Genomic DNA, 27,780 nt, shown 5'->3' with positions numbered 1-27,780 from the left:
AAGACAAAGACCTGCTCACTCCTGCTGTCTAAACCAACAGCTGCAAACTCAAATGATTATTTGAACAGGAAAACAGAGATGTTGCCTCAAGTCTCTGCATGGGAAAGAAGCTGGAAGTGAACCACCAGCATAAAGCCAAGAGATACAACGGGCTGTCCTTGGATGAATAAGAAAAAAGAAAACTCGCACACAGAAGCCCAGGTCTGTGTGTTGAAGGAATGACCAAAACAAAAGGGAAAACCCGGTCTTTCCTCTACCATAGATAAGGAGTCAAATTCACACTACTCTCCAGTTATCAGAAATCCATCTAAAAATAGATTGAAAACTGCCAGGAACAGTGGATCCAGCGTCCCATTAGAGGAAAATGCAAAACCATTCAAAGAAGCATCCCACAAGCCAGGCACAAGCAAACAATTCCCAAGCTGTTACATGTTACAAACCCTGACAAGCAAAACTTGGAGCAAGGAAGGAGGGGCACACAAATCAGAGATTTCTCTCCTCAAGAACTACAACTAATAGCCCAAAGGAAACAAACATAATTATATTTTTAAATGTTCAATAAATGAGAAGAAAATGCCCTTATGAAAATCTAAAAGTAGATCTGTACACATCAAGTTTTACACTGGGCTCCTGGGTGGCTCAGTCTGTTAAGCGTCTGCCTTCGGCTCAGGTCATGATACCAGGACCTGGGGATCAAGTCCCACATCAGGATCCCTGCTTGCTTCTCCTTCTACCCTTATCCCCTGTTCGTGATCTCTCTCTCTCTCTCAAATAAATAAATAAAATCTAAAAAAATTTTTTACATGTAGGGGCGACCTGGGTGGCTTAGTCAACCAAGAGTCTGCCTTTGGCTCAGGTCATGATCCCAGGGTCCTGGCACTGGCTCCCTGCTCAGCGGGGAACCTGCTTCTCTCTCTCCCTCTGCCTGTCCCCCAGCTTGTGCTCTCTTTCTTAAATAAAATCTTAAAAAAAAATTACGGGTGCCTGGATGGCTCAGTCGGTTAAGTCATGATCCCAGGGTCCTGGGATGAAGCCCCACATCTCCACAATGGACTCCCTGCTCAGTGGGGAGCCTGCTTCTCCCTCTCCCTCTTCCTGCTGCTCCCCCTGCTATGCTCTCTCTGTCAAATAAAATATATATATATTTTTTTAAAAAGTAAAATAAATTAAAAAATAAATCTTAAATTTTAAAAGAATTTACATTTAAAAAATAGCCAAGTGTTTTTAGTGAAAATTCTCAATAAATGGTTTAACCAAATGACTGGACATCGCTAAAGAGAAATTAGTCAACTGTAAGATGAGTGTCAGAAAATCACCCAGAAGTAAAAATGGAAATATTAAGCAACAGGGAGGACACAATGAAAAGATAAAATACGTATCTAAATAGTTCCAGAAATGGAAAATGGAGAAGCAATATTTCAAAAGATAATGGCTAAGATTTTTTTCTTAACAACTATAGGCATCATGAGTCTTCAGACTGATAAAGTATACCAAATAAAAGCAAAACAAAACAAATCTAGAGATATCATAAACTGCAGATCAAAAACAAAGAGAAAAACCTTAAAGGTAGCCCAAGGGAAAAAATAATTACCTACATATAAAGAAATAACGCCTGAACTGGCAAAAGACTTCTCATTAACAAGACTTTTTTTTTCCCATTAACCAGACTTGTCAAAATACAAGGGAATAATATTATGAAACTGCTGAGGGAAAATAATTGTCAACGTAAATTCTGCAGCCAGCTGAAAAATGATTCAAGAGAAAACACGAAGTAAAGACATTCAGAAATACCAAAATCAAGTTTATTACTAAAATGCCTTTAGTGAAAGAACTAGTTAAGAACATTCTTTATAAAAAAGGAAACTGAACCCAAAATGGAGAAATGGGGTGAATGAAGAATGGTGAGCTAAGAAATTTGGAAAACATGTTGATGAGTAAACATGCACTATTTTTATAGGGTTAAGGTGCCTTAGATAAGACAAAACTAAAGCATAAATAACTAACATGGAAAAGGGGATGAGGGTTAAAAGGTAAACCACTTTAAAAATTTTGCCTTATTCAGGAGGTTAAGAGATATTAAGTTGAGACTTCGTTAAATGTGTGTGTTAAAATTTTAAGGGTAACCGGGGCACCTGGGTGGCTCAGTGGGTTAAAGCCTCTGCCTTCGGCTCAGGTCACCATCCCAGGCTCCTGGGATCAAGCCCCACATCGGGCTCTCTGCTCCGCAGGAAGCCTGCTTCCTCCTCTCTCTCTGCCTGCCTCTCTGCCTACTTGTGATTTCTCTCTGTCCAAAAAAAAAAAAAAAAAAAATTTAAGGGTAACCAAACTTCTGTCTTCCACCCTGGAATAAGAAAGCTGAAAGGAACATAGCTGCCCATACTTACAATGAAAAAGAGCTGGACTGATTTCAAATTCATGACTTTCTTTAAACCCATCACAGAACAACCAATTGGCTCAAAATCTTAGGAGAGGAGGCCTGCAAGGAGACAGGAGACAGCCCAGGAGACAGACTTGCGCTCACCAGGGGCAGACTGCAGCTGGACACTGAAAAGAAGAGTGCAGCTACAATAATTGGCAAGTTGATTAAAAACCCAACGTGGCTTTGCTGAAGGGACAGTGTGAAACCACTGGGGAGGTCAGAGAAACTGGGGAGACCCCAACCTTCTGCAGGATCTTCCTCCACCAACCCCACCAGACACTCACAGAGAGGAAAGAGCTCTGAGGATGCCCATTGTGATGCAGACCCAGTGGTGGGGCCGGGAAAGGGAACTGAAACCATGCCTCAGAAGCCAGACAAGTCAGATCCTTCCCTCCCTTTCTCAGCTAAAAAAGAAAAGTCTCATCAAGGTCAATAAGTGCTTCTACCCTTAAAGCGCTGGTAAAAACTCATTGCAGCTGGGGGAAGGGATGGGCACCCTACTCCTAGGAGAAGGGCAGATTACACATTGAGCGCACCACAAAAGCCAGGGGTGGGGCAAGGTTTGGGACACTGAAGAGGCCTAAACCCTAGGCGAGGTTTAACCAGAACAACACTCCCCACCATCAATCCCCACCTCCAAGCTAACCAGCTTCCAGTAACCAACTTCAGGTAAACAGCAGAATACTACTGGCAGAGGAACAGGAGAAAACAAGATCACATAAGGAGACCCTCTCTGCCACAGTTCAAAAGAAACACCTGAAACTTAAACCAAACCCCGGGGTGCATATGTGACTCGGTCGGTCAGGCATCCAACTCTTGGTTTCAGCTCGGGTCATGATCTTGGGGTCATGGGATCAAGCCTTACATCAGGCTCTGCACTCAGCGGGAAGTCTGCTTCTCTCCCCCTGCCTCCCAGCTCACACAAGCGCACATGCACACACTTTTTCTCTCTCAAATAAGTCTTTTTAAAAAAATAAATTCAATAAATAAACCAATTCCCACCCCAATCACGTGAATTTGAAGCCTGAGGTACACTAAGGGTAACCACAGCAACAATCAAACTCAAACCCAGCCCAACCCCTGACTAATTCAAAGCCTTGCCCAAAGGCGTAGCACAAGGAAAAATGTGCCCATTTACAGACATAAAAATTATGTACCTCAGTCTCTACCATTCTACAAAATAAGTCAGCCTTGCAACAAGGAAAAAATCACAAGACATAAGAAAAGGCAAAGAAAAAACAACACTCAGAAAAGACAAAGAACGGGGGCGCCTGGGTGGCTCAGTGGGTTAAAGCCTCTGCCTTCGGCTCAGGTCATGATCCCAGGGTCCTGGGAGAGAGCCCAGCATTGGGCTCAGCGGGGAGCCTGCTTCCTCCTCTCTCTCTGCCTGCTTCTCTGTGATCTCCGTCTGTCAAATAAATAAATAAATAAAATCTTAAAAAAAAAAAAAAGACAACGTATCAAAACTGTACACAGACTCAACTTTTGGAAATATCTACAATGAAATTTAAAATATTATGAGTAACATGTTTAGAGCTCTAAACTAAAAGAAGAACAACATGCAAAATCAGGGATAATTCAGCAGAGAGATGCCAACTGTAAGAATAAAATAAGGGGTGTTTTGCTGGCTCAGTTAGTAGCGCATGAAACTCTCAATCTCGAGGTCCCGAGTTCAAGTCCCATGTTGGGCTACTTAAATAAACAAACAAACAAACATACATACATACATAAAAGTGCTAAAAATGAAAAATATAGTTAAGAGAAATGAAGAGTTCCTTCAACAGGCTCTTCACTAGACTCAATTCAGCCAAGCAAAGAATCCATGAATTTGAAAATTAGTCAATAGGTATGACCCCAACCAAAACACTGCAAGAAAACATAGTGAAAAACAAAACAAAAACATCCAAGAGCTATAGGAAAACGTCAAAGGTTCTAACATACTGATAAATGGAATCACAGAAATCGAAGAATGGGACAAAAGAAATATTTGAAGAGATAATACCTGGAAATATTCCAAAATTAATAAGATATCTAACCACAAATCCCAAATGATCAGAAAATAGGAAGACAAACACCCTTCACCCCATAAAATTTATTGCCACTACTCAGCACCAACATCACTTGAGGCAGAATTCCACAAGCTCTGCCATTGCCACTCATTTAAAAAAAAAAATTAATGGGGACCTGATAGTTGAGTTGCAAGAGTATGTGACTCTTTTTTTTTTTTTAAAGATTTTATTTATTTATTTCAGAGATCACGACTAGGCAGAGAGGCAGGAGGGGGCAGGGGGGGAGCAGGCTCCCCGCTGAGCAGAGAGCCCGATGCAGAAGTCCATCCCAGGACCCTGAGATCATGACCTGAGCCAAAGGCAGAGGATTTAACCCACTGAGCCACCCAGGCATGTGACTCTTGATCTCAGGGTCGTGAGTTTGAGCCCCATGTTCGGTGTAGAGATTACTCAAATAAATAAAACTTAAAAAAAAACAACAACACAAAATCAAAACACCTCTGTTAATATGACCACCAGGTCATCAATTCAGCTACACATGACTCCACCTCACAATGCTCTCCTCTATATATAAGTCTCACTCTGTGTAAATGACTGTTGAAACCTAGGTCACAAACCTACATCCTAGCTGTAAAAGAGATGGAGGATGTGAGTTTTCTGGGCAAGTGGGACCCATAACATGATAAATTACCAAAATGTAGAGAGAAGATATTTAAAAGTCTAAGACAGCATGCTTAAAAACAGGGGGCACCTAGGTGGCTCAGTCAGTTAATCATCAGAGTCAATTTGGACTCAGGTCCTGAGCTCAGGGTTGTGAGATCGAGCCCCACGTTGTGCTCCACGCTCAGTGTAGAGTCTGCTTGAGATTCTCTCTCCCTCTCTCTCTGCCCCTCCCTCAACGTGCACACACATGCTCTCTCTCTAAATAAAGAAAAACCTTTAATAAATAAACAAAAACAAAAATAGGGGCACATGGCTAGCTCAGTCAGAAAACCATGTGAGTTGATCTCAGGGTTTTGAGTGCGAGCCCCACCTGGGTGTACAAATTACTTAAAAATAAGTAAACTTTTTTTAAAAAGCTATGTTTAGGGGCACCTGGGTGGCTCAGTCAGCTAAGCATCCAACACTTCATTTCAGCTCAGGTTGTGATCTCAGGGTTGTGAGACAGAGCCCTGCATGAGCCTTGGTGCTCAGCACAGAGTCTGCTCAAGATTCTCTCCCTCTCATTTCCCCCTCACTCCCCTCCAACCCATGTGTGAGCACATTCTCTCTCTCTCTCTCTAATAAATAAGTAAATAAAATATTTTTTTAAAAGATCATGTTCAAAAAAATTAAAGATTAGGGAGCCTGCTTCCCTCTCTCTCTCTCTCTGCCTGCCTCTCTATCTACTTGTGATCTGTCTCTGTCAAATAAATGTTTAAAAAAAAAAAATTAAAGATTAAATAAAAGCAAGGGGCTCTTGGGTGGTATAGTCAGTTGGGTGTTTAACTCTTGTTTTTGGCTCAGGTTGTGATCTTGACGTCATGAGACTGAGTCCCAGGTCAGGTTCCGCACTCAGATTTGGGTTTCTCTTTCCCTCTCCCTCTGCCCCTCCCCTATTCACGCACACTCTCACTCTCTCAAATATTTTTTGTTTTGTTTTGTTTTTAAAGATTTTATTTATTTATTTGAAAGAAAGAGAGAGCACAAGCAAGGGAGAGAGGCAGACAGAAAGGGAGAAGCAGGCAGCTGAGCCGGGAGCCCAAGAGGGGCTAAATCCCAGGACCTGGGATCATGACCTGAGCCAAAGGCAGACACTTAAACAACTGAGCCACCTAGGTGCCCAGTAAATAAATCTTTGGAAGGTTGGGGGGGGGGGGGGCGGGCAGGGGGCCTGGGTGGCTCAGTTGGTTAAGCGACTGCCTTCAGCTCAGGTCATAATCCCAGAATCCCGGGATCAAGTCCCATATCAGGCTCCCAGCTCCATGGGGAGTCTGCCTCTCCCTCTGACCTCCTCCCCTCTCATGCTCTCTCTCACTCTCTCTCTCTCAGATAAGTAAATAAAATATTTTTTAAAAATAAAATAAAAATGGGGGCACCTGTGTGGCTCAGTTGGTTAAAGAGCTGAGTCTTAATCTCCACTCAGTTTGAAATCAGGTTCCATGCTCAGCAGGGAGTCTACTGGAGATTTTTCTCCCTCTCTCTTCCTCCTCTGGCTATCCTCCACTCTCTCCTCTAAAATAAATAAATAAACCTTTATAAATAAATAAATAAATAAATAAGCCTTTCATCTAACCAGCTAATGTTGTAGAGTGGATTCTTTAGTTAAGTCACAGCAGAGGCCATTTTACAAAGCACATATTTTATCTCACTATGGGAACACATTTAAAACCAGCCTCCCAAATAAAATCTTTAAAAAAAAAAATGTGAGGGGGGGGCCTGGGTGGCTCAGTGGGTTAAGTCTCTGCCTTCTGCTCAGGTCATGATCTCGGGGTCCTGGGATGGAGCTCCACATCATGCGCTCTGCTCAGCGGGGAGCCTGCCTTCCCCCCTCTCTCTCTGCCTGCCTCTCTGCCTACTTGTGATCTCTCTCTTTCTCTGTCAAATAAATAAATAAAATCTTTTAAAAAAAAAATGGGGGGGTGTACACGTGCCTGGGTGTCTAAGTTGTTAAGCATCTGCCTTTGGCTCAAATCAGGATCCCAGTGTCCTGGGATAGACCCCCACATTGGGCTCCCTGCTTGGTAGGAAGCCTGCTTCTCTCCTTCCCACTCCCTCTGCTTGTGTTCCCTCTCTCACTGTCTCTCTCTGTGCCAAATAAATAAAATCTTTTAAAAAAATAAAAATTTTTAAAAAATAAAATAAAACCAGCCTCCCACGGTGCATGGCTGGTTCAGTCAGCAGAGCTGCAACTCTTAATCTTGGGGTCTTCGGGTCATGAATTTAAACCCCATGTTGGACCTAGAGATTACTTAAAAAAAAAATCAATAAATAAAACCAGCCTCCCAATCTGAGGGACATGAACAGTAATCTGGAGGTGTGTGAAGTCTTATGGTAAACAAGCAAACACCTTCACAGAATGTCAGTTTTTGCTTAATGTACAATGCAGATATATAGAAGCACACCTATGCGTGCATACAAGAGTTTGTTATGGAGCAGAACATAGCATTTCAATGAATTCATGCAATAAATCATGAAAATACTTCAAAGAAATGTCACTCTTCTAGTTGCAAATTTTGGCCTCCCCCTCATCTGTCATACTGCAAATGGTGGTAGAAAAGTTTCAGGGGTGCTACAGGGAGCCATTAGCACCTAGTTACACACCAGTGTGGATCCAACACACAGTTATGTCCAAGAGCACTGACTAGATACAGGATAAGCATGTCTTTTGGGCTAGCAGAGAAGAAGATCCACTAGATAGGTACCTGACGGAAAGGAGAAGCCACGAGACAAGGAAGAAGGCACTGACATGAGGAGATGGGGAAGGGGGTCAGAAAAGATGTACCCTTCATAAGAGAAGTATTTATTGAGTATTTCCTATGTGCCAGGCAATGCCCTAGATGCTGAGGCTACAACAGTCAACACCATGCCTCCAGGAGCTTACAGCAGAAAACTGATACTAGCCATTTATCCATTTTACCAAAGGCCCACCCCTATTTAAATTCCTAGTTTCAGTATTTCCTATGTATACATCTATGTATAATATAGGAATTCAGGAAAATTCAGACACTGCATTTTCCTATGTGAAAGTGAAAATTCTCAGAAAAAAAGCCGAAAGATGGCCATAAAGAAAGAAAAGATAAAAACATCAAAACAAAGCATGGGTGGCTCGTTGGTCAAGAATCTGCCTTCAGTTCAGGTCATGATCCAGGAGTACCAGGAGTGCCAGAATGGAGCTCCCTCTCCCTCTGCTCCTCCCCCGGCTTGTGCTCTCTCTCTCTCTCAAATGAATAAATAAAATCTTCATCTAAAACAAAAAAGGCGGGGCGCCTGGGTGGCTCAGTGGGTTAAGCCTCTGCCTTCGGCTCAGCTCGGGTCATGATCTCGGGATCCTGGGATCGAGCCCCACGTCAGGCTCTCTGCTCAGCGGAGAACCTGCTTCCCCCTCTCTCTCTGCCTGCCTCTCTGCCTACTTGTGATATCTCTCTGTGACAAATTAAAAAAATTTTTTTAAAAAAAAGGCATGCGAAACATAAATCCATGTTACTTCTTGCTATTTTCCCAATTTTATATGCTCATTCTTCCACCCACGTCTTTGAATACACTATCTGCTGGAAAACCCCTTCCCTTCACTTGACGTTCTGGGCCTCCTTTAAGACTCTTCACCAACACTCAAGAATCACACTGTCTTTCCCAGTCCCCTTAAGTCTGCATGAAGTAAACCACTTCTGGCCTGGAGTACCAGCACCCAGTATTTCCATCTGAATATGCGCATCATCCTGCACTTCAGTCAGGGCTCTTTGCCTCTTCTGCGGAATTACAAACTCCATGAGGGCACAACAGTACAGCTTGGCTTTGTATCTCCATACCTACCACGAAGCTGACACCGAGATTTTCAAATCATCCCCCTTTCATTAAGTCAGAGAAAGACAAATGAGGCCTTCCTTTCCCAACCCCGGGCAGAAGGACAGACTCAAGAGCACAACTCAAGGACAATCACCGGATGCTAGAGAAACAACTAGCACAAAGACATCACTGCCAAACTCAAAGAGCTAAAATGAGACAACTCTTCTAAAATACATGTTCTGGGGGCGCCTGGGTGGCTCAGTCATTAGGCGTCTGTCTTCGGCATCCGTCTTCGGCTCGGGTCATGATCCCAGTGTCCTGGGATCAAGCCCCACATCTGGGCACCCTACTCAGCGGGAAGCCTGCTTCTAACCTCTCCGTCTCCCACCCCCGCTGCTTGTGTTCCCTCTCTCACTGTCTGTCAAATAAATAAATAATCTTTAAAAAAAATAAAATAAAATAAAAGTCCTAGGCTGAATAGGAAGCAAAAAAGTAATGTCAAAAACCATTGCAAACTTCAAGTTACCAGCACAGGGGCGGGGCGGGGGGCGGGGGGTGGGCAGAGTTGATTAAGGCAACACACGGAGAATACAGAGCAGGTATAGAATGGTTCAGAAAAAGCCTAAGAACTCAAGGCCAACATAAGCTAAGTTAGAGGCTGCATCAAAATAGATTTCAAAAGAAATACTTGAAGAAGGAGGTGATGCTATAGTTATTCTTTGTATATATGTGGAGGGCAAAACCGTGCAACAGCATTCTCTACAGGCACAAACAGCTTTACACCAAAGAAGACTTCATTACTCGATCATAAAAGCAAGCAAAAATTTAGCATGGCTGATGAATTCCAAAAAGAAGTAAGCATGTAGGACCACATACTGTAGAAGGAGAAAGAAACAAATCAGCATATGTAAAATAAAACCTTTGTAGCACTTTTATACACATAAGCTCACTTGAACATAAAAAGCTCAACAGAGACCAGTTTAATACAAAAGATAAGGTCACAGAATGTGAATCAGATTTGGAAATGGCACTTAATGGCCAAAGATCCGTATTCCTACACAGTATTAACAAAATTCTCTAAAAACATTATAGGTGCCCAAATGAGATTTCATAACATATGAAATAGCATAAATGCTGAAAATATTAAACTAGACCTAAGACATTATATTTGAGGGGAAAAAAGAATAAAGCAAATTTAATGCTGATATTGAATGAAATATTTCATTAAAACATTAAATACTTCGAGCAGATTAAAAGTGTGGGGGGTGGCAGTGAGGAATTTTAAGTTTAAATATGGAAGAGAGCTGACACCATTAGAAAAAAAATTAACTCAGTTATAAATAGAAATGACATTCCTATATAAGGTTAACAGAATGGTGAAGGATAAAAGGAGCCTTTAGAAAATCAAAGGTAATTTCTACAAAAACAATGAAAAGACTATCACAGATGACAATCAATCAAAGAAGCAGTTGCAAAAATTTTAGTGAGATGAGGGAAGAATATTTTACCTCGCACAGATTATGACCTTTCTGGTAAATTATCAAGGTTCCATTGAGCTAAAACTCTGGGGTTCTGTTTTGTTTTGTTTTGGGGAGGAGGAGGGAGCATTTCATTTCCTGTCACACCCCTGCTTAAAACCTTCAATAGTTTGCCAGAGGACTTTGGACAAGCGCAAAAACCGAGTAGATGGCCTACCAAGCCTTTTTAGGACTTGGCCCTTGCCTAACTCTGCTTCACCACTTGCTTCTCTACTTTCCAGTCATTTGGGATTTATTTTCAGTTCTTTAAAAGGTTGTTTTCAAAAGCCTCTATCTCTCTCACCCTGCCTGAGGGCATTTGTACCTGATGGCCAGGAAAATTTATTTCCCCAGCTAGACATGCCCTTCTCATCCTTCCGGTCTCACTTAAATGTTAACTCCTCAGTGTAGCCTTCCTACCTGCTCCCCCCAAGGACAGATTCCAATCCCTACCCTGTTACATAATCCCATAGCGCCTTGTATTTTGCTTCTGACTCAACTTGAGACTATAAATTCTTTAAGGGCAAGGCCTCCTTAAAAAAAGTGGCTGGGGGCAGGGGGAACTGGTGGCTCAGTCAGTTGAGCATCCCACTCTTGGTTTTAACTCAGGTTAGGATCTCACAATCTCAGGGTCATGGAATAGAGCCCCAAGTAGGGCTCCAAGTTCAGCATGGAGTCTGCTTGAATTCCCCCCCTCCCCTTCCCTCCCCCCCCAACCCCTCCCCCAGCATGCACATAGCTCTAATAAATAAATCTTAAAAAAAAAAAAAAAAAAAAGAGGGAGCTTGGGAGGCTCAGTGGGTTAAGCCTCTGCCTTCGGCTCAGGTCATGATCTCAGGGTCCTGGGATTGAGCCCCGCATCAGGCTCTCTGCTCAGCAAGGAGCTTGCTTCCTCCTCTCTCTCTCTGCCTGCCTCTCTGCCTACTTGTGATCTCTCTCTCTGTCAAATAAATAACTAAAATATTTTTTTAAAAATTTTTAATTAAAAAAAGCACATATACTAAAAAAAGAAAGAAATAAAGAAAGAAATGGCAAGCCTTCATCTTTTACCTATCACCCTATCCATCTTCCACCACAGTTTGGTACACAGAAGATAGTATTTGTTAAATGAAGGATAGATCCACAGGATGTAGGACAGGTTATTTTAGAAAGAAATAATTGATAAAGTATGAAATACCAATTTGCACAAAATTAGATTTTGTCTACCTCAACTGTTTTCCATTATTAACAATTAAAATAAAACCTTCTTTTGGGGGAAAAAAAACCTTTTCATTTGCAATACTAATCTTAAAATTTTAGTGGTAGTATTACTAATAACAATTACAGTACTAGCAGGGCGCCTGGCTGACTCAGTCGGTACAGCATGCAACTCTTGATCTCAGGGTCACAAGTTCAAGGCCTACACTGGACACAGAACCTACTTAAAAAAAAAAAAAATACAGTACTAGTAATTAAAGTTAATACATTCTGTGAGACACTAACAAACCAGATGGGGTGTGTGGATAAATTCTAGGATATGAACTAACTTTTGTAATCTCTGAAAAATTCTATCTATCAGGAAACTAGTTTCCACCTAGCCAGTATCAGAGTGATTGGGCAAACCCAAGTCAGTAAGCTGTGCTTCAACTATTACTTATCACCATTTTTTATCTGCCATATCTTCCTTAAGTGAATGTATGTGTGCTTAATCTGATTATTACGACAGGATCTTACACTGCCAAGAACCTAATCTTCAGGCATAATACAAAAGACAAATACAAAACTGAGATCTAAAATTGCAACTTATCTAGGCCCTGTGGCTGGCTCAGCTCGAAGAACATGCGATTCTTGATCTCAGGGATGGTGAGTTTGAGCCCCACACTGGGCATAGAGATTACATTAATAAATAAACTTTAAAAAATAATAAATAAAGTTGCAACTTACAAAAAAGGGGGGCAGTCTTTAAAAATAAATAAATAGATAACATATTCATCTATGTTTTGTTTACTTCCAGAAATTAAAGTTGGCACATTCAAAATGCCTATTTTCCTCTAATCAAAAAGGTTACACTGTCAGAAAGCACTTCATTATGTAACTATTTGACATTAGACCTTTCTCTTACAAAGAATACAAAGTAACAACAGAATCATACAGCCATAGCTGTTAAACAGTTAAAAAAAAAAAAGTAAACCTACTTCAAACCAGTTATAATTGAATTTACAGTAAACCATTATTATCAGAGCAGTACTGTGTCCAATCTGTTTGTTATTAAAAATCCAGACATAATCTACCACACAAGGAGTTATTGATTTACCTGCCTGGCGCTTGTAAGGGTCACTTTCTATAGAGAAACATTCATCTAAAAGCAATGAAAGTTTGTTTCCAAAACACTTTATACTTCCAACCAAAGGATTGCCTTCTTCTATTCTATTATGTGTACCCAAAAAACAACATCCCTACATTATCCTATCAACAATGTCCATCTACACATGCAGTACGTTGGGCAAAGGTGAGCAACTGGGAGCGCGGAGATCAGCCTATGCTGTACAAGTTGTTCCCAAGGTAGCTTTACTCCCACACCTATTCTTTCAGGGTAACTAAAAAGAAAATGATGCAGGCAGGAAAACAGCTGTAGCTACGGTACCTTGCAGGTTAAGTTTCTAAATCCTGCAAGCAACTGTTTAGCTCTCTTAATGATGGGTCTTGTAACACACACACATAATTACAAGAGGCTTCAAGCAGCAGAAAATTTTACTTTCAAGCAGAAACATTTTTGTGAGAGTCCAACTTCTATGTATTAAGAAGCAACAATGACACGTCTCTGTAAACTTCATTTACCTCCAGGTTTTATTTCACTTAAGTCAGAACAATTACAGAAGAGATACCCATCTGCAAACTGTAATGGCTGCCATTTAGAGTGCATCTAAACCACAAAACTGAATTCAAGGAATATCTTCACCACCTTTATTAGTGTAGCAAACTTAATCAAAGTCACTCAAAAGTTACAGTGGAACATGCAGAAACATGAAATACGAAGTAGTTAATTAGAAACAGCTACATCATTTTGGGTGTAAATAATTATGTGCAACCTTCATTTATGAAGAAACAGAATTAATGACCCTCCATTATAAAAGTCTACACTTCCAGGGGTGCCTGGGTGGCTCAGTGGGTTAAGCCTCTGCCTTTGGCTCAGGTCATGGTCTCAGGGTCCTGGGATTGAGCCCCGATACAGGGCTCTCTCTGCTCAGCGGGGAGCCCGCTTCCCCCTCTCTGCCTGCCTCTCTGACCACTTGTGATCTCTCTCTGTCAAATAAATAAATAAAATCTTAAAAAAAAAAAAAAGTCTACACTTCCAGTTGTCCAATCCGTAAGTGCTGATGAATCTGAGTCCAGCCTCCTCCCACATGACTAAAAGTCAGGCGGCCTTACTGATGTAGTTAACTCCAGGAGGCATATTTAGACCTCTAGTACCACCCCAGAAGTGACTTTTCAATAGGACCTCAAAATATGTTTGCAGCACAATCAGATTCCTAAAGAGAAGCAGAAAGCATGGTTTTGAAGAACACAGGTTTAAGTCAGATGGATTTGGATGAAATTGCCTCTGCTACAGCCTAGCTGGGTAATCTGAGCAAATTATTTTCTCTCTGAGCCCATCTGATCAAGTGTTTAGGAAAACAAGGAAAATATCTACCTCACACAGGTATTGTGAGAACACACATACACACATCTATCCATGCAAATGAATTATTTACTATAGTATTTGGTCTTCAGCAAGGCTCAATAAATACTATGCTATAATTTAATTATTATAAAGACTACCCAAAAGAAAGACCACTCCCAAAACATGACCTTAATTAGAACTGTTTCCAACACAAATGTTTCTGAGAGCTTAATTCAAAATGTTGACAATCAATTTCAAAGACCTCAATGGGCTAGGTCCTTATTTTAACCTTGTAAATAATTTTCTGTTAATTCTGAAATCTTAATTGTCTAAACGTTATCAGGTTCTTTAGGTAGAAACTCCTCACTTAGCTTTCATACCCACTGAAAGAACTGCACCCAACTTCATATCTCAATATTATGAAGTAAATGTACAAACTTGAATGAGAAATGAGGCCAAACCTTTGAGTAATCTAGCCATCATGCACTGCTGTATATGAAGGAAACATTCTAGAAATTATCAATAATTTAAATCCAAACACAAAAGTGATGCACTGTCAATAAAAGATTTCTAGTGTTGAGTTTAAGATTGAATTGGAAAACCTTCCCAAACAGAAAGCTTAAATTTAGTCTTTTTTTTTAATATTTTATTTATTTGACAGAGAGAGGGGTCACAAGTAGGCAGAGAGGCAGGCAGAGAGAGAGGGAGAAACAGGCTCCCCACTGAGCAGAGAGCCCAATGCGGGGCTCGATCCCAGGACCCGATCATGACCCAAGCCGAAGGCAGAGGCTTAAACCACTGAGCCACTCAGGCACCCCTAAATTTAGTCTTTTAATTGCAGTGTTTTCCTAAGTTGAAATATGTGACCCAATTGACAACATCGGATAATAAAGAACCTTTGAGATTCTATCTCCTCCTCTACCAAGGAATTTGATGTTACAAACAAAACAACCTTTGGAATCAAAAACAATCAAATTCTGAGTAAACAGCCTTTTACTACGTAGAAAGCAACTCCACACTTAAAATTTTGCTATTCTCATACCAAAGTTAAGGGTTATCTAAAAGATTTCCCTCACATTTTGGGTCTGTGTATGTGGGTGGTTTTTTCTAAATGCCTTATTATTTGGTATCAATTTATCACATTAAAAAGTCTTGTCCCCACATTTACTGCCAAAACTAAAGCACTAAGCTAACATACCTTCTCAAACCTAGAAGAAATAAAAGAGATAACTACCAAAGTTATCAAAATGGAAGGGAAAAAAAGGTGAACTTTTAACAGACACACAGAGGTTTATATTCTTGGTTCACTTCCTTACACATTTCCTACACCCATATTCTTAGATATAGCTGAATTTTCTATCACAAAGTAAACTGAAACACAAATCATAGTGAAAGGTTAAAATTTCTGCAACAGAAGCCACTGTCGTTTCCAACAATGCAACTATTGTTGAGAGTCTCTCACAGATTCTTGGACACAGTGGTGAAGCAAGGCTAGGGGGGGAAAAAGGCATACTTGAAGGAATTTCTCCACTTCTGTATTTTAGTTTGTAATGGAACAATACTGCACCTTCAAAGTAGAAATACCATGTAAAATCTGGTTCTCATTAAATGACTTCCTTAACCCCATGCAGCATATCTGGAACAGAATACAACTGATTCGCAATCAGTCAACCTTCTATTACTCATCTATGTGAGATGGCCCTGCAATTTCCCTCCATGGGAGCCTTTTCTTCTAAAACCCCAGGGAATACTGTAGATGCCACACTCCGATTTAAATGACTGCAAGAAAATTGCAGTGAAAATAATGGCAGATTTCGTCTGGGGAACTTGCATAAGTCTCAAAAACCTGAAATAAGGGGTAAAAAAAAAAACCCTTCCACAAGCCCCTAAATCATGACTAAATTATAAATCTGACCAGGAAAAAAGAAATTCTCTCTGGAGAATGAATGTTTACTTCTAATGTTTTTTAACAGATCAAGTTTTGTTTTAAAAAAATTAATCTTAGGAAACATGCTACATCAGCCAACCTAGAATACAAGACGCACATATTTATACACACACACGCATCAAATTAATCACTGCATTATGTTTAAAAAGCAAGACAATTCAACAAGATTTGACACTCCAGTTGACGACCCTCCAAACTCTTCTGAAATGGTCGATTATTTAACACTCTCGGAATGATTAACTTTATTTAGCATGCCTCTTTTGGAATTTTATTATTTAGTACAGCCAAAGCGATTTTTTTTTTCATCTTAATTAGATTTCCTTATACTTGTGAAATGCTCAGCATACACTGTGCGTGCAGCTTTAGTTTTGCAGCTTCTTTCTTCTGGCTCCTTCTCCCCTCACCCAACCCCCCTACCCCCCACCCTGAAAAAAAAGATTTCCTTCCCAAATGTTCTCTTCTCTGCATTTGTCAACAGAAACACCCACTGGTGGTGTCAAACTGGTAATACTGCTGCAGGCTTCCTTACTCCTGTTCCAGCATGAACGCCAAAAATGCTCAAACCTAAAATAGTACTTTTAATAAAGAAATTAGAAAAATTGCTAAGGTACTCAAGTACCATGTTCTCAAAAAGAGGCACACCTTTTTAAAATATGTATTATTTATGACCCTTAATTGGGCTGCTAAATGTAAGATTATACTACCCCCCCAACACTAAACGCACAAGTAAACATAGGTTCTTCACATTTTACGAATAAAATGTTTTAAAACACTTAAGTTAAAAAAAATTTATATGTAAATGTCATTCACATATAATTCCGAATAGCCTCCGTAAAGATGCCTTTATTGTAAACCAACAGCAAGAAAGGCGCAAGCTGGAAATGTTACCTAAAACGACAATCCTATTCTATACATATTTACGTCTCCCATTTCAGCCCAAAGCTCTCAGACAAATTAATTTGTGTAATCTCTTACATTAAGTACATAACCATTACGTCCAAAGAAACCGAGTTCAGATTCACAGTCGGAAATTATTCTGTGTCTGCAACACTTTCTAAAATCAGCCTAAATTTCAGCCAATTAAGATAGATTGTCTTAACAGAACACTGATCTGCAACTACTTAAATATCACAGCATCCGCCTAATCAAGCTGTGGAGATACTAAGGTCAGGCATCTGTGCTTTAACACTCAAGTGAAGCGAAGAAAGAAAAAGGAAAAAAAAAAAAAGCCCTCAAGGAAGATCTGCCTTTACACAGAAACACGTTCGGGTTATTTTTCCCCCAACGTGGGCATAAAACGTGTCAATGGGAGAAGGACCTGTTCGTTTGGAAATGGTTCCAAACCCCAGGATTTCATTTCTATGAGGGTCCAAAGGCTACGAAGGTCTGGGAAGCGGCCAATTTCTGCTTCTCCCCACTATGCCAGTCGGGAACTTCACAGCAACGCCTGAAACTTGTTGGGAGGAGGCTGGAAGAGATGCGGGGCAGGCGGTGGGTCGTTCGCCCACCCTCGCGGGCGGCCAAGGTCAGTCAGCAGGGCCCGGGCTCCGGCCCCGGCTCGCAGCCCCCGGCGGGTCCCGGACTCCCTCCGAACTCGGGCTGGGGGCTCCGCCGCACAGGCTCCTCCTCGGCGCCGGCGGGAAGGGGCTTCCCTCGCCGCAAGCCCGGGGGAGCTCTCGCCGCGAGGGTGGCGGGGCGGGGACGCCGCAGACCCGCTGCTGAGGGGAGCCCCGCTAGGCTGCCTCGACCCGCCGCCCCTCCTCATATCCTCTCGTCTCCCCACGCCCCAAAATTCAGACCCAAACTCTCACTGGGGAAACCCTTCCACTGGCGCAATGGGGCGCTGAGGAGGGACCACTCCAAGCTAGAGCACCCTCGCCGCGTCGCCCTGTTCTGGGGGGACCTGCGCCGCCGCCCCTTCTCACGTCTGCCCAGGGGGACGGGGTGGGTCCCCTGTCTCAGAAGAAGATGGGTGGCGCGAAACCGAAGTGGGGCACGAAGGCCTGATAGGCGGGTGGCGGCTCAACTACTCACCCAGCCGAGTCCCCCACCTCCAGCCGGGGACCCCACAGCTCCTGAAGCCGCCGTCGCCGATTTACCTTTCCCAGTGGCACGGACAACTAATGGAAACCTCCGGCCCCGCCCTCTCGCCGAGGCGAACGCGCAGCCTAATTTGCTAACTGGCCCGCCCCGGCCGTCCCGTTCGGGCCAATAAAGAAGCTTCGAACACCCCGCCAGGTTCCGCCCCTGCCCCGCCCACTTCTGATAGAAACCAATGCGGAAAGAGCGCTCGTCCTCGAGCTCGGGCCCGCGCGCCACGCCCGCGCCGCTCGTGCTCGGCCCCAAAAGACTAAGAGGGCTGACTTCTTGTATAAACTCGCCCGCGCGCGCTCACGCGCGCGCCGCATCTCCTCGCGGGCCAGGTTTGGTTGTCCAGCCAGACCCCAGCAACCCCGGCGGGGAGGCTAGGAGGGGCGGGGCCCGAGCCCAGAGCGGTCGCGGGGAGGGGTTGGGGGGGGAGGGATAGGGGGAGGGAAGAGGGTAGGGGGAGTGGGGAGGAGGGAGGGGCGGGGAAGGTCGTGACTAAGAAAGGGGTGGCTGCGGGGGTGGAGGGCCAAAGAGGCCCGGGAATCCGCCTCTCACTGCGGAAAAAAAAGGGGAATCCTGCCTGCGGCACAGCTATCCTGGCCTCCCTCCAGAGGGACACGTGCGGGGGGGCCGGGAGGGGTGGGTCGTGGAAGAGCGCAGAGAACACATTTGGGGTGGGAGCTTAAGCACTACTTGGAAATAAAGGATGGAGGACGGTTTACCTCTGTCTTTAGTAAAAATGATATCGAAGTCCATTGCAGCTTCTGCCCAACTATTGGCAGCTGTTCATGCACACTCACACGCGCACATATACACACATTCACACATAAGCTCATCCATCAGCCTGCGGTCCCTTGGGTGAATTTGGAGCAAAGAACTAGTAGCCCGAGGATTCCTTACACAGCAGCTGGATGCATGCAAAAGGCTGTTGCAGCAGAGGCATCAACCCACAGTTCAGGTCCAATGCTCCGCCACACAAGATTCCCCAGCTGGCAATGAAGTCATCCCCCCGACCAGCAGAACTGTAAAGATCTTAACACCTACCAAGGATCAGGTTTCCAATGAGGATAAAGAGATGATGAAATGGAAAAAGATACATTTCCAATGCCACTTTTTGAAAATTAAGAAAAATAATCATCTTGTTTAAAGGCATTGTGGACAAATCTCTGTAAAGCTGCATAGTAATTTCCACTTAAAGCGAAGAGGGAAAATGGGTTTTTTTCTGTGGAAAAGCACAGAAAAGCAGTCTATGAGGTCATAGCAGCCACCAAATGAGAAATAAGCAGTACTGTGCAGTAATGGGAAATAGATACCTTGGATTAAATCCACTTAATCTATTCTTGTCGTGAATCTGGTAACAATATATAACAACATGCTGGGTTTGGCCACTTGTGGTGCCAAGACAGAAGGGTTTTCTTTTTCATAGCATGGTGAATATTTGATGAGGAAATGAAAGTGCCTGTTTTCCCTTTAGCTTTTCAGGAAGCATATTAGAAAAATTTTCAGGTAGGAACAGTGAATTAGCAGTGAGGGGAAAATGGAGTCAGAGCCAACCCCAGATCTCTGCAGAGTCTCCTGCCTCCTCCAGATGCAAAGTAACAGTGCCGTGACCTAGAGCATGGAGCCAGAATTCCTGGGCCAATTATGCCATTTTCATCCCTGTGTGTTAGCACCTTAGAGCATGACTTCTGAATCAAATGAAGAATGGTTTATCCATACAGACTGAGAAAAGCCAAATAACTGAATATTCATTGATACAGGTCCAGTTTAGTTTTAAGTGGTAATATTAGATGTTTTATAATGCCCCCCCCCCATATATGTAACCATGACCTTCCACTTAGGGACATTTACTTTGATCTGGTTTTGAGGACTTGGTGAAGGGTTTCTTGGAACCACATCCAGTTCAGTTCATGGCAATATTGATCAAAAGTATGTATTTTCTAGGCCAGTAAGAGTTAAAAAGTACCACGCTGCCATTTAACTGAGCTCTTTTCTTATGTAGAAAGAACACTAATACTTAACCACTGAATGAATGCCTGCTATGTGCCAAGAATTTTACATACATTTAGAGCTGCCAGATAAAATACAGGAGGCCTGTTAAATTTGAATTTCAGATAAGCAGCAAGTAACTTTTTAGTGTAAGTATGTATTTTTATCCTGGATACATGTGGAACAAGGGTAGAAAACTAAATAAGCTTTCTAATCATTGTCCAAAAAATCATTTTTGAAATTGCCCCTCTGGGCCCAGACTTCATAACAAAATCGGGATCTGGGAGAAAAGCTTAAGAACCAAATCAATGTGTCCCTGTGTAGTGTTTGTAGAAAGAGGTGCCCATACTTATACTGAAAAATCTTTTGCTTTTTATCTGAAATTCAAATTTAACTGGGAATCCTGTATTTTGATTTGGTAAATCTGGCAACCCTACATATATTATCTCTGAGGCTCATGATTCTCTGAAATATCTTCTGTTAGGTCACCTTTTTCTAGATGAAGCAATAGCTTCAGAGGTTCTCTGGCATCTGTTTGTTTCATCCTCCTTCTGATAGAACCCCAACTGTGTTCAGGTATCCACACTGCCAGGGTGGAAAGTGTTTATCAGTCAATCAGTGACTAAATACCAATTAGACTAAAGGAAAGGACTTAACATCCTATGATTTGAGGGAAACATTTTCCCTTCTACCCTGCTGGATGAACAAGGAAGCAAGAACGTGAGTTGCCTCTGGCAGCCGTTTTGTGATTGGAAAACCAAACTTTGGTCAAAGTCTGTACACCACATAAGGCAGAGTTGAAAAATAGAAAAAAGAAACAAACAAAAAACCTGGGTTCTTGATGACAACACCGAGTTGCTTAATTAAACAAATTCTGCCCTTGCCTTGCATTTAAGACCGTTTGAGTCAAAGTTTCTGTTAGATGCCTCAAGAGTATCCCACCACAGAGCCCATGTGTGCTACTCATTATTGGTCTCAGTAATAAATGAATAAGTGTCCATCAAGATGTAAGACATTGTTATTCTGGATACACATTGGACAGGTCTGGAAGACTAAATAAACCTTCTAATCATTGTCAAAAAGCATTTATGTTGATACTTACCTGGCAGGGAAGATACCAAGATCACGAGGATGGTTCTCTCAGGGCGAGTCTTGTCCACTACACTCAGGTCATTCTGACCCCAGCGATTCCCCCAAATGTGGGAAACTCAACTGCAACTTCTGTTGGTGTGCTTGGGGGGGTGGGGGGGGGCGGCATATGTGAAATGCCTGTTGGGCTTAGACCTCATAATGCGATCAAGATCTAGGAGAAAAACTTAAAAATCAAATCAATGTGTAAATTTTTTTAAGATTTTATTTATTTATTTTGACAGAGGGAGAGAGAGAGAAAGAGTGAGAGCACAAGCAGGGAGAGTGGGAGAGGGAGAAGCAGACTCCCCACTGAGCAGGGAGCCAGATGGGGGGCTTGATCCCAGGACTCTGGGATCATGACCCAAGCCGAAGGCAGATGCTTAACCAACTGAGCCACCCAGGCCCCCCATTGTGTAAATCTGTAGGTTTTGCAGGAAGAGGTGAGCCTTAGTTATTCCTTGGCCCTGCTCAGAGCTTTAACCAGACTGTCACATCTTACATGTTTTCATTTAAAGTTCATGCCATTTGGGAAAATGTCATTTTAGAAATGCGAATCCAGTACCTTATTTTAAACTATTAAAACCTCTACCCTACCCTCCAGGCACTAAGTTTAACCACAAACAGTGTGGAAAGAACAGAAATGTCAGCCTCAAAAGACCCAAGAGGGAGAACCACACCAGAATAGAATACCATACAAAAGTGGATGGTTGGCAAAGCAATGTAGTTAAGTGGCTAAAACCATAGGCCTGGGAGCCAGATTGCCTGCATTTAAATGCCAGGTCTAGTTATGTCCTTGGACAAATTGTTCAACTTCTCTGTGCCTCAGTTTCTTCCTGTATAAAACGGGTAGATGATGATAATAATAGTTCTCACCATGGGGCGCCTGGGTGGCTCAGTCGGTTGAGCGGTTGAGCGTCTGCCTTTGGCTCAGGTCATATTCCCAAGGTCCTGGGATGGAGCCCTGCATCAGGCTCTCTGCTCAGCAGGGAGCCTGCTTCCCCCTCTCTCTCTGCCTGCCTCTCTGCCTACTTGTGATCTCTGTCTCTCTCTGTCAAATAAATAAATAAAAATCTTTAAAATAATAATAATAATAATAGTTCTCACCTGATAGGTCTATGTGAGTGACTATTTGTGAAATGCTAGCAGAGTACCTGGTCCATGGTAAAGATTTTATAAGGATTAGCCGTTACTGGGCACCTGGATGGCTCAGTGGGTTAAAGCCTCTGCTTTTGGCTCGGGTCGTGATCTTGGGGTCCTGGGATCGAGCCCCACATCAGGCTCAGCAGGGAGACTGCTTCCCGCCCCCCCCACCCCTGCACGTGCCTCTCTGCGTCCTTGTGATCTCTGTCAAATAAATAAATAAAATCTTACAAAAAAAAAAAAAGATTAGCTGTTACTGAGCAGTATCAGTTCTGGGGGGTATAAACATGAAGCAGTTTACTTTTCTCAATCACTACTTCGAGCCATTTATTCTTATGTATAAGTGAGATATAATATCCCATTAGTTTCAAGGGTGCATCATAGTGATAAATTTTTATACACTGTGAAATGATCACCCCAATAAGTCTAGTTCCCCTCTGTCAATGTACGGTTATTACAATATTACTGACTGTGATACACACACACACACTCACATATATTTCCTATGCTGTATAAGACATCACCATAACTTATTTATTTTATAACTGGAAGTTTATACCTCTTAATTCCCTTCACCTATCTCACCTAAGAACCATGGTTCTTTGGTGTGTTTTTTTTCAAAGATTTCATTTACTTATTTAACAGAGAAACCACTGAGCCACCCAGGCGCCCCAAGAAACACGTTTTTATGGCAAATTTGCCCTTCATGTCCCTTCTCATCTTGCATACTGTTTCTGACTTTACGTCTTTTTCTGCTATTAAAAATCAATCCAGGGCACCTGGGTGGCTCAGTGGGTTGGGGCCTTTGCCTTCTGCTCGGGTCATGATCCCGGGGTCTTGGGATCAAGCCTCGCATCAGGCTCTCCCCTCAGCGGGGAGCCTGCTTCCTCCTCTCTCTCTTTCTCTGCCTGCCTCTCTGCCTGCTCGTGATCTCTGTCTGTCAAATAAATAAGTAAAATCTTAAAAAAAAAAAAAAATCAATCCAGGGCGCCTGGATGGCTCAGTGGGTTAAAGTCTCTGCCTTTGGCTCAGTTCATGATCTCAGGGTCCTGGGATTGAGCCCCACATCGGGCTCTCTGCTCAGCAGGGAGCCTGCTTCCTCCTCTCTCTCTGCCTGCCTCTCTGCCTACTTGTGATCTCTCTCTGTGTGTCTAATAAATAAATGAAATCTTTAATATATATATATATATATCAGTCCAGTTTAAAACTCAAAAATCACCTTTTCTTTAAATCTCATTTCCCCCACCTGCTTCCCACCATCGTCACCTGCCAGGCTTGTGGATCAAGGTACCTGAAGTGACCAAGGGGTGTGGCCAGCCCTTTCAACTTTTCTCCTCCGGTTCCTGGGAAAGCAAGGTCAATTCCCTCACCAAACCCAACTCCAATGACCACAAGGGTTCGTAGGAGATAGAGGGGAGAAGGGACCATCAGCTCTTCTCTTACTAAGCCACGATCGCCCCCCTCTTCCCTAGGCCTTTCCCTCTAGCCTCTCCTCTTGGCTGTCGTTGACCTTTGTGTAGAGGGCATCTGAATGACAAGTGTAAATCCTCCTTCCAGCTCCCATCGCCAGAACCACCACCCACAGCCTGTAGCTGTCACTTCTCCAACAGAAGCCCTCCTAAGTGGAGGCAACAGGAAAAATCTCTCTCAAGATAATTTACCCATTTGTCAACAACACACCAAAAAACAAGCCAGAATCTCCCAAGGTTAACTAAATAAAAGTGAGAGTTCCAATAACTCAAAGAACGACTCCAGCATCCTGAAAGCATGTTTCCATGTTTACTGCCTGGATCTGAACAACAGTTTCACAGGTTCAAGTAGTGTGTGACCTTGAAGTTACTCTCTCTGTGTCTTGGTGTCCTCATCTGGAGCAGGGAATAATAAGTTTTTATGAAGATTGATGTAGGGTTAGATGAGTTCATGTATATAAGGTGCTTGAAGCAGTTCTGGCTCAAGAAACTGATCAATAAATGCTAATTGCTGTCATTATACACGGGGAATTGTGTATATATCATCTCCTTTAATCCTCATGTTGACTCAATGAGTGATGTCTTAGTTTGGGTTTCCCCAAAGGCAGACCCTGAGACAGTGATGTGAGTGTAAGTAGTGTTATTTGAGAGTCGATCCCAAGAAACACCAGAAGATGAGTGGGCTAGTGAGACAGGGAAGAAAAGGAAGCCAATAAGAGGTGTGTTAGCAAGGCACTTAGCGCTGTGGGCGACTGGAGCTCAACAGGATTTGCTGGGGACTGCTGGGAGATGATGTAGAACCTTCTCCCCTTCCAAGAGAGAATACGTTAGTGTCTTAATCCAGATGAAACCATATTTCCCTAGCTACACAACAGTTTATTCATCTTCCTTTAGAAATAATATTAATCAATGGAACCTGATTGGCTCAGTTAGTTGGGCGACCAACGCTTGATTTCAACTTGGATCATGATCTCAAGGTCATGAGATCAAGCTCCGTGTTGCGCTCCATGCTGAGTATGGAGCCTGCTTGGGATTCTCTCTCTCCCCCTGCCCCTGGGCCCTCCCACACTCTCTCTCTCTCTCTTAAAAAAAAAAAAAAGAATAAGAAATAGAACATTAATCAACATTTATTGAGCATTTTACATGGACTATGTCATTTAATCCTCACGATATCCATATGAAGTCATGTAGTGGTTTTAAGATCTCCTCACAAAATATTCCCCCTACTCCCCGTCCCTAAACGTAAAGCTAAATTCCCCTCCCTTTGTGTGTGGACTACACTTAGTCACTCCTAACAAATAAAATATGGCAGAAGTGATGGTCTTAGAGGGTCATGACCTGAGACCAAGTCAAAAAAGGGTTTTGCAGCTTCTTCCTTGTTCACTTGGATCACTCGCTATGGGGGAAAGCCCGCATACTGTGGGAACAGTCTCAAGATTCCTTATGGAAAGAACATGGGGTGAGGAACTGAAGCTTCTCATGAATAGCCAGCGAGAAACTGCCATGTGAGGGTGCCATCCGAAAAGCCGAACCTCCAACCCCAGCGAAGCCTTCAGGTAACTGCAATCCCAAGAGATCCAGAGCCAGAACCAGCTGGCTAAGTCCCTCCTGAATTCCTGACCCACAGAAACTATGAGATAACAAATGTTTCTTGTTTCAAGCCACCAAGTGTTAGGGTAATTTGTTACACAGGAATGGGTAACTCATGCAAGTGGATCTTATCTCCATTTTTAGACACAGTTTTAGTAACTTGGCCAAGCTTCCTCAATCAGTAAGCGGTGGAACCAATATGCAGACCAGACAACAGATTCCAGAAACCTAATCCTTAACCACTAAGCTCTACGCTCTAAGCGTTAGAAACCATTTATGTAACGGTGCTATGTGCCAGGAACTTTCCTTACACTATCTCATTTACTCCCACAGCAGCTCTGCAGGGAAAACTTTTTCCTGCTTTTCAAAGACATCAAGGCAAAGTTACTATCTTCTCACGCGAATTGAGTGGTACGAACGTGCATGAAGGTAGGCGAGGGAGACGGCTCTGCTATCCACCCCATTTTCGTCCTACCTCAAATGTGAGGTGACTTGAGAAGCACTTTAGTAATATCCTCCCCTCAAAGAGTTTTGAAAGTTTAAAATGACAGCAGGGCGCCTGGGTGGCTTAGTTGGTTAAGTTCCTGCCTTCGGCTCAGGTCATGATCCCAGGGTCCTGGGATCGAGCCCCGCATCCGGCTCCCTGCTCAGCGGGGAGTCTGTCTCCCCCTCTGCCCCACCCCTCCTTGTGCTTGCACGCTCCCTCTCTCTCTCAAATAAATAGACAAGATCTTAAAAAGTAAAATAAAATGGCCGCAAATGATGCCCTTTCCTTGAATACATGCAGATAGACTAATATGTAATATACAGTATATAGTATTTATCTCAAGATTTTAATTAAAAATGGAAAAATTAAAAACACACACGGCATTTAATTTGTAAAGAAAACAAATGAGTTCGTAGAGTCTAAGTATTAAGAAATAATAAAATGGCTGTGCCTTTCATTTCCTAGCTTTAATATCAGACCCAATTCAATGCAATTTTACAGCCTTTCTATAAGGTACCTTGGAATTCTGGGCTAGTTATGTAAAAACACACACAGTAGAAAACATATTGATCTTGCTTCTTCTCAAATCCATAAAACAATTCTCACTCTCTTAAAATGTTCTAGTACAATAATGAGTCATTGGCAAACATTGGTCTTCTCTGTCTAATTTTATTTGGTGTCTACATGACAGAAAGCAGAGAGTGGTCAGGAGCAGTAGCGACTCTCCTGGGAAAGGTGGGAGAATCTTCCAGCAGGCCTCAGTTACCCAGTTTTGTCACCTGTATTGATCAATGCATCACATTAACGGATTTGCATTGAAAACAAACATTATGTCTTATTCATTTTTGTTTTGCCAGTGCCTTAGGACAGGACCTGATGCTCAAAAAGCATTTGCTCAATGAAGGAATGAAATCAGTCAATGGACCAATGAGTTCCTACATCATTTTGTGCCATGTTGACAGAGGAAAATTAAGGATTTAGGCAGTTACCTGAAGAACAAAAGAAGGCTGAACACAAAAGTGGTAGGTAAATGAAGGCTATACCATTTGGAAGAGGCAGGTTGGAATAAACAAGTGTAGACACGGTAGAGTAAGCCTGATCTACCTACCCAATTGTCTCAAGTCAATTTCATTGATTTCATTTCTCTAAAAGAAATTCTTGACCAGCTTTACAGATATAAATCCAATATGGTTTCCAACATGCTTCAGGAAATGAAAAGGTACAATGAAAAGAAAATGAAAAATGATAGCCTTTTCACCGTCAAGGGACACAATTATCCAATTCAAAATGTGTAAGTTTTTATTACATGCTCAAGCAAAGGCAAAGATATGATCTGAAGCACATTAAATAATATGCATCGCAGAGCACAATCTTTACAGACTTTGTTTCTCCAGCAACTTCTCCACTAAATTCTCATAGATTTCATTTTTAAGACAGTGACAAAAGATCAGGCCCACCTGATTTTATATATTTGTCAAATACAAGATATATCGAAATAAGAAGAAAATTGCCCACATTTTTAAACAGAACTCAAAATATGTGTGCTGACACAAGTTACTTTGTAATGCATTTTTTTAAAAAGGTGGATTTGTGGAGGAATAGAAGGATGGATGCATGGATAGATATGAGATGAAGCAAATAAAGTAAAATGCTAATTGTAGAATCTGGGTGATGGGATGTTCACTGCGTAATTCTTTCAACTTTTAGTATTTTGAGCGTTTTGATAAAAATGTCAGGGAGGCGGCCCTGCATGGCTCAGTTGGTTAAACGTCCGACCCTTGGTTTTAGCATAGGTCATGATCTCAGGGTCCTGGGATCGAACCCCAAGTCGGGCTCCATGCTGGGCACAGAATCTTTTTGTCCCTCTT

At 42.5% G+C, this 27,780-nt stretch overlaps 1 protein-coding gene and 1 non-coding gene across 3 annotated transcripts in view; one reads left to right on the top strand and one right to left on the bottom strand.

The window, feature by feature from the left end:
* Positions 1-18,124, bottom strand: part of CDKL5 (cyclin dependent kinase like 5) — a 203,354-nt gene extending 185,230 nt beyond the window's left edge. Inside the window, exon 1 of one of the 2 annotated variants that reach the window (XM_045996416.1) lies at positions 18,053-18,124. The gene's annotated coding sequence lies outside the window, so the exon portion shown is untranslated. Of the gene's footprint in view, positions 1-6,506; positions 6,609-18,052 lie in introns of those variants that run through there. The other variant, XM_045996417.1, reaches the window with a different exon arrangement.
* A 3,065-nt stretch (positions 18,125-21,189) lies between these two features.
* On the top strand, positions 21,190-21,354 carry LOC123935738. The gene has a single exon (XR_006817010.1). It is a non-coding gene; the product is annotated as a U1 spliceosomal RNA (small nuclear RNA).
* Positions 21,355-27,780: the final 6,426 nt, after the last annotated feature.

Source organism: Meles meles, chromosome X, assembly GCF_922984935.1.
Source record: "Meles meles chromosome X, mMelMel3.1 paternal haplotype, whole genome shotgun sequence".
Lineage (NCBI taxonomy): Eukaryota > Metazoa > Chordata > Mammalia > Carnivora > Mustelidae > Meles > Meles meles.
The sequence above is the reverse complement of the archived record's forward strand: the minus strand, read 5'-3'. Positions and strand labels throughout refer to the sequence as shown.